The following is a 20,951-nucleotide window of genomic DNA, read 5'->3' on the forward strand; positions in this document are numbered from 1 at the left end:
TATTTTTTAAAATTTCATTTTAAATCCACGCAGCCTCCCTGGGAGAGCTGGAGTGGATTGCTTACCTGCGGTCCAGTGGGGCTGCTGGATGGGCAGGCAGGGGGCGGACATGCAGAGTAGGCGGCGAGGGAGCTTTAATCTTCCTGCTCAGCTCCCTTGCGCACTGCTTAGTGATGCTGGGAGCTGGAGTGACGTCATATTCCGGCTCCTGGTTTCATTATGCGGCGCGGAGGGAGCGGAGCAGCAACAGCTCAAGTGAGCATGCTCCCTCGCTGCCCACCACCTGCCTCGGGGGGTGCTTAAAAGTGGCCAGCCGGCCAGCTGTTGAGCCCCTCAGGACACGGGGCTAACAAGGGATCTGCCTGGGCGTTTGGGGGCGGCTTTTTTTGTCGCCCCCTGCAAAGTGCCGCCCAAGGCAGATGCCTTGTTTGCCTCGCGGAAGATACGTCCCTCGTTGTAGGGCATGCAACTATATCTGCAAAGATTCCAAAACCTTTAAGAACAGTTCCCAGTCGGAGACCTTTCATCAAAATTCCTTTTTCAATTGCAATACCAAAGGGGTGGTATTAATATTAATACTTAATTGTTTGCCAATGTAACATGCTATATGTGGGCAAGACTTTCAGGATATTCAAAAGACGGATCCTAGAACACATCAACTCCATAAAAACTATCAGGAACATAGAAACCCCCATATCCAGACATGTAAAAACTTCTCATCATGGAGATCACACAGTACTTACATTTTTAGGTATTGAATTAGTTAAACTGGATCAAAGGAAAAGTAATTTGGATGAAAGGCTGAGGAGAAGAGAATATTTTTGGATTTATCGTTTGAACACTTTATTGCCTAAGGGATTGAATGATGGTTTTTCCTATTCTCCCTTCATTAGTGATCTATAAATTCATTCATAGGGGTTTTACATCAGAGGAATAGGGAACCGGTCGGAGATGGTGAGGATGGGAGGATCTATGGGCCAACTAGAGGAGGCTTTCACCGCCCACATGGCCGACTGGCACGCCCACCAATGACGAGCCTTATGTCATAGGAATGGGGAACCGGCAGGAGTTGGTCAGGATGGAAGGAGTTACGGCTGTCACGGCCCCCATTCAACTCCCACTTCCACACCTGATTCAATTTATTCAGAGTAATGAGTCAGGTCACAGATTGGCCCGCTGGGGTATATATACTGTTTCCACATGGAGGTAAGGTTATCCCCTGACGAAGGTGCAGCTATATGCACAGAAACGCGCGTCGGGTTTTTTCTTTATTTTTTTATTTTAATTCACTGATGGAGGCACAGGGTGTCTAGCACTATGTATATTTTTGCTTGGTCTGTGGGGGTTCTTTGGAGGCGTATGGCTGATATTATATAGATTTCAGGGACAGATTTAGAACACCCATGAAGGTGTTTCCTTAGGAGAGCTTTGAGACCGAAGGTGTTTCCTTAGGAGAGCTTTGAGATCTTTAGCAAATATGGCCAGGTTGCAGAAGGTGAGTCTCACATTTGCTATTTTATTTTTTGCTATTTAAACGAGAGTGGTCCTAAAGATTTTTGTTTCTTTGAAGAGTATATCCATAAACTTTGAGTACTTTTTTTTTTCTCATCAGTGGTTGTGGTTAAAGATCGTGAAACAAAGAGGTCTGGGGGCTTTGGCTTCGTCACATATGAAAATCCTGATGATGCAAAGGATGCAATGATTGCAATGAATGGCAAGGTTAGTTCAAACTACGCACCTTTTGAGTGAAATGACTAGAATTGACAATGAGATGCTGATATACTTGCATACGTGTTAATGCTTCTTCATGATCTGCCCTCTCAGTCTGTTGATGGACGTCAGATTCGTGTTGACCAGGCAGGTAAATCCTCAGGTGACCGAAGAAGAGGCTACAGAGGTGGATCATTCCGTGGTGGCAGAGGATTGTTCCGTGGTGGCAGAGGACGTGGTATGTAATTGATAATGCACTTATAAAGTAGCTTTTATGTAGTTGGCATTCTTTCTCATTTAAGCTATTTGAGTTGTGAGCAATTAAACACAGGGAACCAAAATGTATTTGTCTGTAGAGGTAGGGCACCCCTGAGACCATAGCCAGCATTACAGGTTGCAATGTTTAAATACAAGCTATTTCAAAAGGTTTTCATTGTATTAATGATGAACTTTATATTACAGGTGGTGGAGACGGGATATAGTGGCAGTAGCCGCTTTGACAGCAGAAGTTGAGGCTATGGTGTTAGTGGTGGATCCCGGGATTACTATGGCAGGTAAGAATGGTCTCTTGTGTCACAATGTGTACTTGTCATAGCTGGTTTCTAGTTGTTGGCTAATGATGTATAACCTTTCTAGTGGCAGAAGTCAAGGTAGCCAAGGCAATCGCTCAGGAGGCTCTTACAGGGACAGCTATAATAGTTATGGTAAGTTTACAAGCCATTGGGACATGTCCTACGGGGGGGTATGTGTTAGCTCTGCTTTCTGGTTTCAGCCATTCTATAGTAACTGCACTTTCAACCCTGTAATGCATGTGGAGGCTCTGTCCTAATATGAGACCTAATCCAAAGCAATTAAATGTAAAGTTTGGCTGGGAATGGGCTATTTAATGTTTTGGTGAAGATGATGCTGGGGCCTGTCCATACTTCAAGTGCCTTTACAACTGTGCCTGCTTCTTGTCCTCGGCTACACGCAAAGAGTAAAAATTCCTTCCTGACTCAAGATCGTCCTTCCAATGGCTGTATTTATAAAGATTTTTGGAGCTTCGCAGAACCGTTAATATGTAGTTGCATCTACCTGTGTTCACTTTTAGTAACCGTTCATTTTGGTTAACCTGACAGCTTGTGTTAAATGTGGAACAGCTGTGTCCAAAACTGTTCAATGGGCACTTATTCATTTTGTTGCGTTACTTTATATACTTTGAAACTTGGTTTTCATATTGATCGGATATTTTAGCCTTCTGTTCCACTGGAGCTGATCAGGCTTTGAGCTCTCCTATTATCATGTTGTACGTTAAGGACCAGAGCAGTTTTGACACTTTTGTGGTGTTTGTGTTTAGCTGTAATTTTCCGCTCTCTCTCATTTATGGTTCCCATACAAATTATATAATGCTTTTTTCAGGACAAGAAGGGCTTTCTTTACATACCATTATTTGTTTCATGTCATATATTTTACTTTAAAAAAATAAATAAAATTTGGTGAAAAAATGAAAAAAAAAAACAGTTTTTTGGACTTTTACTTGAAATATCTTTTACTTATCTACAAAAGCTAATGAAAAAAACTGGCAAATAGATTCAAAATTGTGTCCTGAGTTTAAAAACACTGAGTGTTTACATGCTTTTTTGCAAGTAATAGGGCTATAAGTACAAGTAGGAAATTGCTGTTTCAATATATATATTTTTAAAATTGTATCAATAGTGAGATTGTAACACTGTTATCTGTCATAAATCCCCGAATTACACCTCACACGTACATATTTTTTTAATGTAGACAACCCAGGGTTTTCAATATGGGGTATGTCCAGTCTTTTTTATTAGCCACTTAGTCACAAACACTGGCCAAAGTTTTTGGCTACTAAAAAAGGCTGAACATACCCCATTTGGAATACCTTGGGTTTTCTTCTTTTGCAAATGGTATACCATCATGGGGGTAATTCTCATTCCTGGGCTACCATATGCTCTCAAAGGCAACATAACCAATCTGACAAATTTCAATAAAAAAAAGTAAAATCAAGCCTTATATTTGACCCTTTAACTTTCACAAACACTATAAAACCTCTACATGTGGGGTACTGTTATACTCAGGAGACACAAATATTAGTGTTTCAGAACAGTAAAACGTATCACAGCAATAATATCATTAGTGAAAGTGCCGTTTGTGTGTGAAAAATGCAAAAAACGTCACTTTCACTGACCATATCATCGCTGTGATATATTTTACTGTTTTGAAACACTAATATTTGTGTTCCCTGAAGTCTCCCGAGTAAAACAGTACATGTTTTAGGGTGTCATAGAAAGTTACAGGGTTAAACACAGTGCTAGCAAATTAAATTCCCTGGACTTTCGGCCTGGGTTGTCAGGCATGTCCCTCAAATTGCAATCAATAAAATTACTTACCGTATATACATTTTTTGTGCTGAAAAACCCCAACTCGACTTATACTCGAGTCACGATCTGTATTATGGCAATTTACATTGCCATAATACAGACTGGGGGCTGGCAGGAAGCTCTTACCTCTCCTGCAGCTCCTGTCAGCTCCCTCCTCCTCCGCTCCGGTCCGTTCAGCACCTCTGTCAGCTCCCAGTGTAAGTCTCGCGAGAGCCGCGGGGTCATAGTGCGGCCGCGAGACTTACACTGTGAGCTGGCAGAGAGAGCTGCACGGACCGGCGCGGAGGAGAAGGGAGCTGACATGAGCTGCAGGAGAGGTAAGTGCTTCCTGCCAGGCCCCTCCACTGAACTGCCAATGCCACTGGACCACCAGGGAGTGAGAGCCCCCCTCCCTGCCATGTATCAAGCAGGGAGGGGGGACGAAAAAAATAATAATAATAAAATAAAATAATAATAAAAGAAAAGAAAAGAATATTTTAATAATAATAATAAAAAATTATTAAAATCATTAAAAAAAAAATTATAATAAAAATGCTCAACCCCCCCCACCAAGGCTCTGCAACACACACACACACACTGCACTCATACACACTGCACTCATACACACACTGCATTCATACACACACTGCACTCATACACACACTGCACTCATATACACAAACTGCACTCATACACACACTGCACTCATATACACAAACTGCACTCATACACACACACTGCATTCATACACACACACTGCACTCATACACACACTGCACTCATACACACACTGCACTCATACACACACTGCACTCATACACACACTGCATCCATACACACACTGCACTCATACACACACTGCACTGATACACACACACTGCACTCATACACACACACTGCATTCATACACACACACTGCACTCATACACACACTGCATTCATTATATACACACACTGTAAATAAATATTCAATTAATATAATTTTTTGAGGATCTAATTTTATTTAGAAATTTACCAGTAGCTGCTGCATTTCCCACCCTAGTCTTATACTCGAGTCAATACGTTTTCCCAGTTTTTTGGGGTAAAATTAGGGGCCTCGGCTTATATTCGGGTCGGCTTATACTAAAGTATATACGGTAATTATGTAAAAATATTACATAAATATGCACGTAGAATTTAAATATATATAAGTCTACGTGTATATTTATGAAATTATTTATGTAATTATGTATATGGACATATGTATATTTCATATTATTTTTATTTATATATATATATATATATATATATATAATTTCATTCTAAGAGTATTTTGATAGAAATATATATATATATATACATTAATATCAAAATACCGTTAGAATAAAATTACATATATATAAATTATTTTTACTTTTTTATTTATTTTTATTATCATATTATTTATATTTTATAATAATATATAAACAATATATATAGTTATTATATATATTATATATATATAATATATATATATATATATATATATATATATATATACGTGTGTAATTTAAATATAAGTGTATTTTTAAATGTCAGTTGCCACAACTCTGATCATTTTTCTAGTTTACCTAAATCATTTGCCATTTGGCTTATCCCTCCTGGAACATCAACCCTGTTACATATCTTAGTATCATCAGCAAAAAGACACACCTTACCATCAAGACCTTCTGCAATATCACTAATAAAAATATTAAAGAGAATGGGTCCAAGTACAGATCCCTGAGGTACCCCACTGGTGACAAGCCCAAGCTTCGAATATACTCCATTGACTACAACCCTCTATTGCCTGTCACTCAGCCACTACCTTACCCATTCAACAATATTGGAATCCAAACTCAAAGATTGCAGTTTATTGATAAGCCTTCTATGTGCAACAGTGTCAAAAGCCTTACTGAAATCTAGGTAAGCAATGTCTACTGCACCACCCTGATCTATTATTTTAGTTACCCAATCAAAAAAATCAATAAGATTAGTTTGGCATGATCTCCCTGAAGTAAACCCATGTTGTCTCTGATCTTGAAATCCATGTGTTTTTAGATGTTCAACAATCCTATCCTTTTCATGGTTTCCATCACTTTCCCCACTCTCTCTTTTTTTTATTGTGTCGTTATAACAAAGTTTTGTTCATTGGTTTCTGTGATCTCTACGTAATGTATAAATGATCTAATTCTTCTGATTAGATTCAATTCATTACAGCTAACACGATGAGCGGTGAATGTCTCCCCGTAGATTCATGCAATGTCCACCACTTATTACATTTCGGGAATATTGGATTATGTTCATTTATAAACATGAGACAGATTAACCATCTAGCTAAACAGCACGTCTTAATTATAAGGTCAAATGGGATTCTCCCTCTCACTCTCTCTCTCTCTCTCTCTCTCTCTATCCGTTCATGCTGTACATAGTCTACAGTCTTTATGTCTTCCTCTCTCTGCATAAACAAAGTGATTAACTCCTAAATGGCAGAGGATTGAGCAGTGAGGCTGCAGGGGCATGATCTATACACCAAAACTGCTTCATTCAGCTAAAGTTGTTTTGCTTCTCACAGTTAAATTATAGACATATTCTAGTCCAGCTATTTTGGTCTAATATTTGTTTAAGCTCTTACCTTGTCATTTCATGGCTTAATGCAGCAGATGTGCTAGCATTTTATCCCACACTGCCAATGGCGTAGATCTGTGAGATAAATGTTTCCTCTATAAATAAAAATTCATCAATACGTGTGCCAGCAGAATGCGAAATGTAAAATGTTATAACTAATAAAGTGACGCTGCGTCATTTCATGCTGAACGCGTCCCTGTCACCGTCACAAAGCTTGTCTCCTTAATGAAAACCTTCCATTCTCTTAATTAATTGTCACTGAATTCCTTCCAGATCCATAATATCTCTTTATGAACTGCCGTCCGAGCAGCACTTTAAATCCAAGATGTTTTTTTTTTTAAAAGCGTATCGATCCGTTTTATATAGAGCTGATAAAAATGGAAAATCTTGCAAAATAAAGGCAGGCAACATGTCGGCGCCACATGGATAGACAGCTCGTTAAACCCATTGTTTAAAGCGACAAGATAGGAAAAGAGTCCAATTTACTTGTGCTAGCCAAATGACTACCAAACAGCTCAGTAACCAGCTAAATGATAGAAAAATAAATGCAATTGTGCGTTGTGCCCAGCGTTGTTATCAACGTAACAACTGGCGAGGGAAATGTCAGGGTACCTGTGGTCTCTACCTCTGAAAGAGGTAGAGACTTAGCTGTTCCTCCATCCAGACGGCCTGATGGCTCCCTTCCCCACGGTCTATCCGGTCATGCAAGGCCGGCCGCGAGGGAGTGACTGCCTTTTACAGCATCTAGGCAGGAAGTTGTCATCAGGACACTCCTCCGGAAGGACCTGTCACTCAATTGCTGCAGGACCAATCAGGACGCCTCAGAGGCGTGGTTACTGCTCTGAACAGGGTATTTAACAGAGCTTCTTTCATTAGCTCATTGCCCTGTCGTGGTTCTAGCTTGTTCTAGTCACTCAGTGCTTGTGTATTCTATTATCCCTTTTGGTTTTGACCCGGCTTGTTTACCTTACTCTGCTTATCTCTGTTACCCTTGATTCGGCTTGTCTCTCGCTTACCTGTCTTCTGTTACCCTCGACCTCGGCTTGTCTTTGACCATTCTATACTGTACTACTTACGTTAGTCCGGCCATTCTAAGGTCCGGTATACGTATCTGGCTACTGTTTGTACTCTGCGTGTTGGATCCCTGTCCCGATCCTGACATTACGACAGGGCCAATGGATCCTGCAAGTACAAACAGTCAGCTGGCTTCTCCTGTTCCTAGGTTTGAAGCCATGGATCACAGAATGGATCAGATGGCGCTTGCGCTACAGGCTCTATTATCTCGTGCCAATAACCCACCAGAGGAGATACGTAATACCCCTGTTTCTCCTGTCGGTTCAGGTCTAGAGGTAGCCACAGTGGGTGCTTCTTCTCACATTACCCCCCCAGTACGCTATGGTGGGGCTCCTGAGAAGTGTCGTGGTTTCTTAAACCAAATTAGTATCCACTTTGAATTGCAACCTCGCTCTTATCCTACAGATAGGGCAAAGGTAGGATTTATTATCACCCTACTTATTGAGAAAGCTCTGAGATGGGCCAACCCATTATGGGAGAACGATAACCCATTAGTTTATAACTATAACACCTTTGTAGCTGCTTTTAGAAGAACATTTGACCCTCCAGGTAGAAAGGTTAATGCAGCCAGATTACTGTTGCGTCTGAAACAGGAGAACCGAACACTGGTGGATTATGCACTAGAGTTCAGGTCTTTGGCGTCAGAAGTCAAGTGGAATGAGCAGGCGTATATGGATGTATTTTTGAATGGCTTATCTGAAGTAATCCTTGATGAGGTTGCTACCAGAGAACTCCCCGAGAATTTAGAGGATTTAATTTCGTTCATCTCTCGTATAGATGAACGTTTAAGAGAGAGACAGAACACTCGAGAGAGGAACCGGAGACCTTCTTTTAGGTTAGCCCCCGCTTTTCCAAGTCCTGACTCCACGGTATCTTTGCTTCCTGAACCTATGCAGATAGGGTATACCCGCCTCTCTGAGGAGGAAAGACAGTACAGGAGAAGAGAGGGTTTGTGTATGTATTGTGGAGCTAAGGGTCATTTACTCTCGAACTGTTCTAACCGCCCGAGAAACGCTCGCACCTAAGTCTCTCTAGAGGACAGGCCTTGGGTGTTTCTGTACTGTACAGTACTGTAGAGTACTGTTTGTACTCTGCGTGTTGGATCCCTGTCCCGATCCTGACAGGAAAACCTTGTTTTAGGCTGTGATTACAATTATTTATATAGCACCAACATACTCCACAGCGCGGGACAACTCATGGCTGACGTACTGGAGCAGTAGGTGAAGAACACCATGTCCAAAGGAACTTACATTGTGATAACAACGCTGGGCACACTTGCATTTTGTTTAATTTTCTTGTGAAAAAATTGTATTTCCCTGAATTTTGGGAATCGCAGTGGGAATGTTTAAAATCTTTTGGTTTATACATCGGCTAGCCTTTCTAGTTATGACCCGTTTCCTTATTGTTTCGCAGGCGGATTCCAATGTTGAGGTAAGTGTGAAGTTATCACTATGGAAACCGATGGCTTACATTAAGAGATAAAATATATAAATGTTCCGTCCCCCTTCTCTGCCCAGGGGGTAATCAGGAGGGCCAGTGCGTACAATCTGCATTTTCAGGGACCCATTTTCCGTTAACTCCTGGATAATATAACTGTTAGTCTGATGATTCAGCTAAACAGAAATGAACCCTAATCAGTTACCATATAACAATAACCGATAACACAATAAAATCGGACACCAGGTCCCAGGGAAGTTATCTCTAGGAAATAAACTGTTTATTGTATGGTGCCAAACATTGGAGGGGTGCTGAGGCCCCATGAGGGCACAGGGGTTAAAACCACCACTCTAGTGGTCTAATCTCCGGGGTAACAGGGTACATGGCGTATTTTGGCCGAGTTGTACCCCAGGCCATTAGACAGGATAGTCAGTAGTGCAGCATTCCATGAGATTCCTGATTGACGACGGTGACAATGAGCTGGTTAACTAGCCGGCTGTATTTATTTATTTATTTATTATTGCCATTTATATAGCGCCAACAGATTCCGTAGCGCTTTACAATATTATGAGAGGGGGATTTAACTATAAATAGGACAGTCACAAATAAACTTACAGGAACAATAGGTTGAAGAGGACCCTGCTCAAACGAGCTGTACAGGGGTCGTGTTATTTTAATGATACTTCCCACATAATTGATTAGCGGTAGATAATGTGTGTAAGTTGTATGGGCCGATCACATTGTTAATGAATATCTGTTTGATGTGAACGTGCTTAGTGCTATGAATGTGGCTGTACTGCTACTGGAGAGGACTAGCAATTCCACAGGGGCAAGCTGTATTGGGGGGGGGCAATCTGTACTGGGGGGTGGGGGGGAGGGCAAGCAGTTCCAGGGGGCAGGAGTACTGGGGGGGGGGGGCAAGCAGTTACAGGGGGCAGGTGTACTGGGGGGACAAGCAGTTCTGGGGGCAACCTGTACTGGTATGTGTCAAATAGTCAGAGATCTCAATAGTATAAATAACTGAAATAACAGAGAGCTTATACAAAACGCATAAGGAGTAAGGAGAGAGGAGTCTCCATAACAACACGTTTCAAATAATTTCCAGCTATAATAATAGGGTCAACATGTTACTATGTTACCCCTCGACATTCACACAAAGAGCCGACATCTGATAATCAATAATCACAAATAGTAGCAGCTTACTGTCTGACAGCCGAATAATCTGCTCCCATTACCCACCGATCTAACAGGAGGGACGATGCCAGGAACAGACTCAACTCCATATACAGAGTGTCTCGGTGTAACTCCTTATACAGAGGGTCAGTGTAACTCCTTATACAGAGGGTCAGTGTAACTCCATATACAGAGTATCTCGGTGTAACTCCATATACAGAGGGTCAGTGTATCTCCATATACAGAGGGTCAGTGTAACTCCTTATACAGAGGGTCAGTGTAACTCCATATACAGAGTATCTCGGTGTAACTCCATATACAGAGGGTCAGTGTAACTCCATATACAGAGTATCTCGATGTTACTCCTCATACAGAGTATCTCGATGTAACTCCGTATACAGCGTGTCTCTATGTTACTCCGTATACAGAGGGTCAGTGTAACTCCATATACAGAGTATCTCGATGTAATTCCATATACAGAGGGTCAGTGTAACTCCACATACAGAGTATCTCGATGTAACTCCGTATACAGCGTGTCTCTATGTTACTCCGTATACAGAGGGTCAGTGTAACTCCATATACAGAGTATCTCGATGTAATTCCATATACAGAGGGTCAGTGTAACTCCATATACAGAGTATCTCGATGTTACTCCTTATACAGAGTGTCTCGATGTAACTCCGTATACAGCGTGTCTCTATGTTACTCCGTATACAGAGTGTCTCTATGTTACTCCTTATACAGTGTGTCTCGATGTTACTCCTTATACAGAGTGTCTCTATGTTACTCCTTATACAGAGTGTCTCTATGTTACTCCGTATACAGAGTGTCTCGATGTAACTCCATATACAGAGTGTCTCGATGTAACTCCGTATACAGAGTGTCTCGATGTAACTCCATATACAGAGTATCTCGATGTTACTCCATATACAGAGTGTCTTGATGTAACTCCATATACAGAGGGTCAGTGTAACTCCATATACAGAGTGTCTCGATGTAACTCCATATACAGAGTGTCACTGCCTTAAAATCCAGGCAATCCAGATTGGAGACTGCACCAGTAAGTGTCCCTGTGCAAGACACCTAATGATATATATATCTTCCTACCTCTAATCCCTATAGATTTTAAGCTCAGTTAAGCACTTCTTCACCACTTGTGTTATATTCTGTGTGTCATTTATCTACATTCCATTACTATGAAACGCGGTGGACTATGTTGGCGCTCTATATATAACAATATATTGTGGATATTGAGATACTCGGACTATTAATAGAGATGAGGTGAATCGCATAATGTATTGGGGGACTCCCTCTATAAGCACAGTCAGCGTGATGTTAGAACGCAGATAATATTGGGGTATGACCCTTCGTAATATCCTGTTGCTCGTGACTTTCAAGAAACAAGACAGGAAACAAAAACATAACAAAAGAACAAACACTCGGAGCGGTGATGTCCTTTATAACATGTTCTGAAAGGCTGGAGAAATGCCTTTTTTTGTTGTCAACATAAAGGGGAATTAGATTCTCCGTGACTCGGCTTTCCCCGGGTGATTGGATCCATTCTTAGAGCTCTTTCCTAACAAAAGCCTGCGGCTGTGTTTCCGTATTGTATAATTTAGCCGCGTCTCGTAGGACAGGGAGTTCCATTGGCTCGACCCCCAGGTGTCGTCGAATTACAGCCCCCATCTTTCTTTGCTGGTTGGAATTCTGATTGTTTGTGGTTTCTGTGCAGCGATACAAACTCCGCTTTTAAATCTGGACATGAATCTCGTTACCTGGGTCAGCATGGACGGGACTTCGATTGACAAAATAATAAATATTCACAACGTGTTTTCACAAACATTTCTAGAGGCCATTAGTTGATACTTTTTATACCAGATAATATCTCATATCTCATTTTATACCAGATAATATCTCATATCTCATTTTATACCAGATAATATCTCATCGGCCGTTGATGCTGAACACATTTCCTATCAGGAAATCTTAGAAAACAGCTCCATTTAGCGTCCAATCTAAAAGCTTATTTTCCTCTCTGTAAAAGCCTCAGCTTTCATTTCGTGGCTTTAATTTGATCTGACACTTTGTGGTCAGGATCCCAGACCCCCGGGTTGTCTAGATTAGATTGCATAGGGCTATTCCAAATTGAACATTTAATCTGGTGTCTTTGCAATAAATATAGGAGGTAGTGCCCACACAGATTGATGGAAATCTGAGCTAACAGGCAAATTCTGGGCAATAAGAGAGATGTCATAGTTAACTAGAGATCGGGATTGCATTGGGAGCGCCGCACTCACTGAAAAATGTAATAACACAATACAATGTAATAATACAATAAGCTGTAATTATACAATAAGCTGTAATAATACAATAAGCTGTAATTATACAATAAGCTGCAATAATACACTGAACTGTAATAATATAATAAGCTGTAATAATATACTGAACTGTTATAAAACAATTATCTGTAATAATACAATAAACTGTAATTATACAATAAGCTGTTATAATACAAATAGCTGTTATAATACACTGATCTGAAATAATACAATAAGCTGTAATAATACATTGAGCTGTTATTACACATTAAGCTGTTATAATACAAATAGCTGTTATAATACAAATAGCTGTAACAGTACACTGAGCTGGAATAATGCAATAAGCTGTAATAATACAATGAGCTGTGATAACACAATAAGCTGTAATAATGCACTTTGCTGGAATAATACAATAAGCTGTAATTATACAATAAGCTGTTATAATACAAATAGCTGTTATAATACACTGAGCTGAAATAATACAATAAGCTGTAATAATACATTGTGCTGTAATTACACATTAAGCTGTTGTAATACGCATAGCTGTTATAATACAAATAGCTGTAACAGTACACTGAGCTGGAATAATACAATAAGCTGTAATAATACAATGAGCTATGATAACATAATAAGCTTTAATAATACACTTTGCTGGAATACTACAATAAGCTGTAATTATACAATACGCTGTAATTACACAATAAGCTGTTATAACACAAATATCTGTAATAATACAGTGAGCTAGAAAAATACAATAAGCTGTAATAATACAATGAGCTATGATAACACAATAAGCTGTAATAATACACTGTGCTGGAATAATACAATAAACTGTAATTATACAATAAGCTGTAATTACACAATACGCTGTTATAACACAAATAGCTGTAATAATACAGTGAACTGGAATAATACAATAAGCTGTAATAATACAATGAGCTGTAATTACACAATACGCTGTTATAACACAAATAGCTGTAATAATACAGTGAGCTGGAATAATACAATAAGCTGTAATAATACAATGAGCTGTGATAACACGATAAGCTGTAAAAGTGCAATGAGCTGTAATAGTACAATGAGCCATAGTAGTTATGGTTCTTAGAATGTTTTTTTAATGTGTCTTCTATCTGCATGATATTTATATATTATCTGTTATTCTTCCACTTGCTGCTCTGACAATTTCCACTGTGAAGCCCCCAGAGCTGGTCAAAGATGGTCTTCTAGTAATTGTCCCCATGTGTTATTGCCCAGATACTCATGCACCCCCCCCCCCCCCACCCCCCACCCCACCATGGCTGTGCTGTTTGTAGATGTTGTAGATGTTGTTAGCACAGAGCTGGGTAATTAGAGTCTTGGTGTTACCCGTGTGTAGCCCACTAACAATGTCTTCAATACGTTTTCTTCTAATGAGGACCCCCCGCCCCCCCGCACCACTGCTTGAAATATAACATTTTACAGAAGCCACCCACGTTCCGCAGAGACGCGTAACATTTCCACACAGCTAATTGCAGACGGCACAGCTGGGACACAAGCTGATTAATGACACTCGGTGACTACAAAGCATCAGCTGCAAATAAGGAATCGGGACGAAGAGAGACCCGAACATGGCCAAATACAAACTAGGGCAGAGAGGGGAGGCGAGGAGTGGGGGCCCAGGGAAAGCAGGGAGCGAATGTCCCCATGGGTCGCAGATAGCCAGTGATGTCTTTATTACAGCCGTACAGAATTTCACAGGGCATGGATGTTCAGTTCAGATTCCCGTAGCTGATCTCAGATACCCCAGAATTAGCGTAAAAGTGACATTTATCAAAGTGCGCTGTGTGCGTTATTAATCATGGCGCTCCTTTTCACTATTCCATTATAGCACATTCCATTTATTAATATTTATGTTTTTTCACCCAATAAGTATTCAATTTGTTGGCGTTCTCTAATATTTGTTATATTTTTTTGCCGAAAGCGTGGCAGAATATTTGCACAGCATTCTTAGTTGGTGAGATATATTCGTTTAATTGCACAAATCTGTGGAACACACAAATAAGACAAGAAAAATGTAACAAGATCTCCTCAAAAAGACACTGTTTGTCACACACAAAAATACTGTGAATTATGGTTTTTTTATGTTGTGTTTTTGTGCCTCTACCATTTTGCATCAGCGATGGTAGTGTGAGCATTTTCTGCACCAAAATAAGTAGGGTGAAAGAGGACTACAACAGAAGACAAAGAAGCGTTAATATTAAAGGGACACTATAGTCACCAGAACAACTACAGCTTATTGAATTTGTTCTGGTGAGTAGAATCATGACTGCTGACTCGGTAAGTGTCCCACAACCTGCTGCCCCAATAACTCACATGAGACCTCGATAAGTTGGGTAAGCCACAGCTTTATTGGATTAAACATGCCAGCAAGTCTTTACTGTCAGCTGTTGGGGTGATTTACCAACAGACAGGTCTATCCCGTTAAACCATGAGTCCAGAGCAGTCTGCCTCCACCATCAGCTCCCAGCGGGCTGCGACTGCCCAAGCCTCCTGGGCACCTTCTTCCACTTCTGCCTGCGCTGGCCAGGACTCCCGCATGCTGTGACAAAACAAGAAACAGAAAACCAACAACAAGCACCAGAAACAGACCAACAATTCCATATGTACACGAAAAGTCATAAGGAGGGAGGGAAAGTCAGGATCCCTGCACTTTCTCAACGCTGACTGGTAAGTCCCCTCCCCTCACTGTCCTTATAACCTGTAGACCATTTGCAACATTGTTTCAGTACATCCCCCTCCATTTAGCTTAGCCCCAGTCATGATCCCTTAGCTTAGCATCAGTCATGTCCCCCCTTCCTTGTCAGTCCAGGGAGGGTCTTTACCTTCAGGCTTTTTGCTGTAAATACTGTCTTTTCAGAGAAAATGCAGTGTTTACATTACAGCCTAGTGAGAACTTCACTGGCCACTCCTCAGATGGCTGTTAGAGATCCTTCCTGGGTCATGGCTGCCTAAAATGCATCCAAACATTCAGTATCTCCTCCCTCTGCATGCAGACACTGAACGTTCCTCATAGAGATTCACTGATTCATCCAGCTCTATGAGGAGATGCTGATTGGCTATGGCTGTGTTTGAATCATTCTGGCTCTGCCCCTGATCTGCCTCTTTGTCTGTCTCAGCCAATCCTATGGGGAAGCATTGTGATTGGATAAGGCTACCACTTCTGCTGATGTCAGCAGACTGCTTGTTTTTCTGAGGCAAACAGCATGCAGATCTACAGCTTCAGGCTTGAATATAAGTAAGATTTTGCTATATTTATGGAGGCATGAGGGGCCCAGGGGGGCTAGATGGTGGTTTTAACCCTATAGGGTCAGGAATACATGTTTGTGTTCCTGACCCTATAGTGATCCTTTAATAAACACAAAAAAGTTACTAAAAAAGGAAAAAGCACAATGCAGCAATAAACACTGAAAAAAAGTCAGAATTGATTATTTATGTCAGAGAAAAATGTCACAAAAATGTTTCTGATTCTCGTGTTGCACTCAGAACTGTCTGGGGTGTCCATTTCCATGTGCTGAGTTTGGCTGTCTACATTCAGGGCACTGTGTTGGTGAATGAGACTGGTCTGTGATCGGTAGTTCATGTCTCCTGAACGCCGTTCTCATAACTGTTCGGGAAGTTGGATGGGCAGCGGTACAAGTTTTCTGGGTGTTCGCGTGGTTGCGTATCCGAGATATAGTTCCATGCCGTCGATGACCATGTACAAAACGGCCGCCAATTCTTGGAGCACGTGTATTTAGTTATACGAATGGCGGCCACAAAGGAGAAACACTTGCATTAATGATCAATTTGTGGTTAACAGCCAGGGGTGGTCAGTGAAAAGGAGGTGCGAACCACACAGAGTTGGTTCGGTAAACGAACGGGGGTGTACGGACAGCCGAGCAAACATGAATAAAAGAGTATTTAGGGAATCCATTCCGCTACAATGTATAGCTTTGAGGAAAGACGAGACGAGGGGATATGATAGAAACATTTAAATACATAAAGGGAATCAACACAGTAAAGGAGGAGACTATATTTAAAGAAAAAAAACTACCACAACAAGAGGACATAGTCTTAAACTAGAGGGGCAAAGGTTTAAAAAAATAATACCCGGAAGTATTACTTTACTGAGAGGGTAGTGGATGCATGGAATAGCCTTCCAGCTGAAGTGGTAGAGGTTAACACAGTAAAGGAGTTTAAGCATGCGTGGGATAGGCATAAGGCTATCCTAACTATAAGATAAGGCCAGGGACTAATGAAAGTATTTAGAAAACTGGGCAGACTAGATGGGCCAAAAGGTTCTTATCTGCCGTCACATTCTATGTTTCTATGTTTCTGATTTAAATACATTTTTTTTTTTCATTTCGTTTTCTGGTTGCAGTTTTTGTTTTACTTCTCTGTCTATTTCCAGAAGATGAAAACTTTCACAAAGTAATATTTATAATGCAGCAAATATACAGTACGAGCTGGGGAAATGGTCAAAATGTGATAAAACCGGGTCATGTCTCCTCTATGCAAACAGGGCCGGACTGGCCCACCGGGATACCGGGAAATTTCCCGGTGGGCCGTCGGCACCTGGGGCCGGGGTGACCTGCGGCCGCAGGGAGAACTTGATTGACGGCCGCAGGGGAAGCTCTTCTGGGCCGGCGGCCGCTGGGGGAGCAGGCTGTTCTGTCTCTGCTCCCCCTCCCTAGCGGGCTAGAAAGAGACCGGAGCCGAAATATGACGTCATATTCCGGCTCCGGTCTCATTAAGCTGCGCGCGAGGGAGGGGGAGCAGAGACAGAACAGCCTGCTCCCCCAGAACAGCCTGCTCCCCCAGCGGCCGCCGGCCCAGAAGAGCTTCCCCTGCGGCCGCCAGCACAGCGATCAGTCTGCCCACCCACAGGTACCAAAAAGTATGTATGTCAGTGTGTGTGTGTGTGTGTGTGTCTGTCATGCTGTGTGTGTGTGTCTGTCATGCTGTGTGTGTGTGTCTGTCATGCTATGTGTCTGCCTGTGTCATGCTGTGTGTCTGTCTGTGTGTGTGTGTGTCTGTCTGTGTCGTCTGTGTCACGGTGTGTCTGTATCATGGTGTGTGTGTCTGTGTCATGCTGTGTGTCTGTCTGTGTCATGCTTTGTCTGTCTGTGTCATGCTGTGTGTGTGTGTCTGTGTCATGCGGTGTGTGTGTGTCTGTGTCATGCGGTGTGTCTGTCTGTGTCATGCGGTGTGTCTGTCTGTGTCATGCGGTGTGTCTGTCTGTGTCATGCTGTGTGTGGGTCTGTCTGTGTCACACTGTGTGTGTGTCTGTCTGTGTCATGCGGTGTGTGTCTGTCTGTGTCATGCGGTGTGTGTGTCTGTCTGTGTCATGCGGTGTGTCTGTCTGTGTCATGCTGTGTGTGTGTGTCTGTCTGTGTCATGCTGTGTGTCTGTATCATGGTGTGTGTGTCTGTCATGGTGTGTGTGTGTGTGTGTCTGTCATGGTGTGTGTGTGTGTCTGTCTGTCATGGTGTGTGTGTGTGTGTGTGTGTGTCTGTCATGGTGTGTGTGTGTGTGTCTGTCATGGTGTGTGTGTGTGTGTGTGTCAGTCGTGGTGTCTGTGTGTGTTTTTAAAAATAATGTTTTACTCACCTTTTTTTTTTTTCCAACGTCGTGCTGGTCTCTGCCTCTATGACTGAGATCATCAAGCTTGATGATCTCAGCCAATCCGCACCGACACAGGAAGCGCCTCTAGTGACCGTCTGAGTGTCTGTCACTAGAGGTGTCACTAGGAAGCAATGTAAACACTGCCTTTTCTCTGCAAAGTCAGTGTTTACATTCAAAAGCCTGCAGGGACAGGCTATAGACACCAGAAACACTACATTAAGCTGTGTGTGTGTGCGCCTGATAGTGAGCTTGCTTGCTTGCGTGTGTGTGTGTGTGTGTGCCTGCTAGTGAGTGAGCTTGGGTTTTTATGTCAATGAGCTGATGTATATCAGTGAGATTGTTTGTCTATGAGGCTGTGTATCAATGAGCTTGTGTGTGTCAGTGAGATTGTCTGTGTCTGCATGTGAGTATGCTTACTGTATAATTACATGTTTTACTCTGAAAGGACCAATATATTATATTAGAAAAAGCAATATATATATATACACTCAATCATCTGGGGTGGCAAGACATAGCCTTACATATTACATGCGACAATATATGGCGCAATGACTTATGGGGCTGGCATAGATTTTTTTTCCAGGGCTGCTTTGTATCCCCAGTCCGGCCCTGTATGCAAATGGAGCTGTAGCAATGCAGTATGGGAAGTATCTGTTTGTAGGTCCCTGCCTGTCGGAATCACTTCTGATATTGAAAAGAACATCGTTAAATTGTCTGTACAAAGAGGCATTAAACACCAGAAATATACAGGAATGGTCTGAACCCCAGGAATAATAAGGGCAGACAGCATGATTGTACTGGACTACATTGTGAGCGTGTGATGGCTTTAGGTCAGATAAAGATAGTTTTTGGTCCAGTCGCACTCATTAGCGGTTACAGACTGCAGTCACTGCCATCATTGAAGCTCTCTGCTTGGCTGGGGCAGCTGGGAGTAGTCTGGTTCAGGAGATAACGGCCAATCTGTTCCCTCACTGTGACCGTAACGTCTCTTGTGACATCGCTGGCAAAGCCTGCTGGAACGCAACAACAAGACAGGGAAACATCTTTCTTCACAACCGCAATCATTTTCTAATGCCATAGATGGGAAGCTGCTGCTAATTCCTGCCTGTCTGACTACTTGGCAGCTCACTGTTTACTCATTGCCCATCCCATCACCTGATATTTCACTGCCCACCCCACCATCTGGTATCTAACAGCCCATCCCACCCCCTGGTAGCTAACTGCCCACCCCACCACTTGGTATCTAACTGCCCATCCCACTGCGATAAACTCACTGCCCATCCTACCCCCTGGTAGCTAACTGCCCACCCCACTGCGATAAACTCACTGCCCACCCCACCCCCTGATATCACACTGCCCATCCCACCGCGATAAACTCACTGCCCATTCCATCACCTGGTATCTCACTGCCCATCCCACCGCGATAAACTCACTACCCACCCCACCACCTGGTATCTCACTGCCCATTCCATCACCTGGTATCTCACTGCCAGTCCCACCGTGATAAACTCACTGCCCATTCCATCACCTGGTATCTCACTGCCCATTCCATCACCTGGTATCTCACTGCCAGTCCCACCGTGATAAACTCATTGCCCATTCCATCACCTGGTATCTCACTGCCCATTCCATCACCTGGTATCTCACTGCCCATCCCACAGCGATAAACTCACTGCCCACCCCACCACCTGGTATCTCACTGCCCATCCCACTGCGATAAACTCACTGCCCATTCCATCACCTGGTATCTCACTGCCAGTCCCACCGCGATAAACTCACTGCCCATTCCATCACCTGGTATCTCACAAACACATGAAAAACATGTAGGAACCACACACATATGACATCCCCAGATAGCTTGCCCCAAGGCGTCTAATCTGGCAAAATAGCGCAGTGGTAAGGCCACTGCTTATAAGTTTTGAGCGGTCTCACTAAATTCCCGCAGTGCTTATCCGGTAGTTTATGATGATCGGGAGGCTAGTATTCAGGGCGTTTATGCTGGGGATGTTTGGGAGAGGGGACAAGTGATTAGCGCTCTTTTAGGACATTTTCGTGTTCTTTCAGAGGGACTTTCTTTGAATTCTGTGCTGGAGATGGTGTTTTGGGACGTTTGGCACCAGGTAGGTTCCCTAGTTGTTAGTACCATTTCTATCATCTTCCATTTTCATTATAAACGCCCAAATATTGACAAATATTCAACTATTTCCTTCTATTCTTCTTTTCTTTTTCCAGTTATGTTGTATAGTTGTCTTGGTTTCCCTGCTTAGACATAAAGTCTGTTCCTTTTCCTGTGCACGAACCACTATCCTAGGACGTTTCCAGATGCTGTTTTAATTTTTAATGACATCTAACAGCTATTCGTTTGTAATTACTGTGTGTTAGTGTGTTTTAGCACTGTTTGTGTTTTAGCACTGGATGTGTTTGTGTGTTTTAGCACTGTGTGTTTGTATGTTTTAGCACTGTGTGTGTGAGTTTGTGTGTTTTAGTACGTGTTTGTGTATCACTGTGTGTGTCTCAGCACAGAGGTAGTGTGTTTTATGTGTGTTAGTGTGTTTAAGGACTGTGTGTGTTTTAGCACTGTGTGTTAGGTTGTTTTAGCAGTGTGTGT

At 42.2% G+C, this 20,951-nt stretch overlaps 1 pseudogene; it reads left to right on the forward strand.

The window, feature by feature from the left end:
- Positions 1–1,200: 1,200 nt before the first annotated feature.
- LOC134573600 (cold-inducible RNA-binding protein B-like) lies at positions 1,201–20,610 on the forward strand (annotated as a pseudogene).
- The last annotated feature ends 341 nt before the right edge of the window (positions 20,611–20,951 follow it).

This window comes from Pelobates fuscus, chromosome 9 (genome assembly GCF_036172605.1).
Source record: "Pelobates fuscus isolate aPelFus1 chromosome 9, aPelFus1.pri, whole genome shotgun sequence".
Classification (NCBI taxonomy): domain Eukaryota; kingdom Metazoa; phylum Chordata; class Amphibia; order Anura; family Pelobatidae; genus Pelobates; species Pelobates fuscus.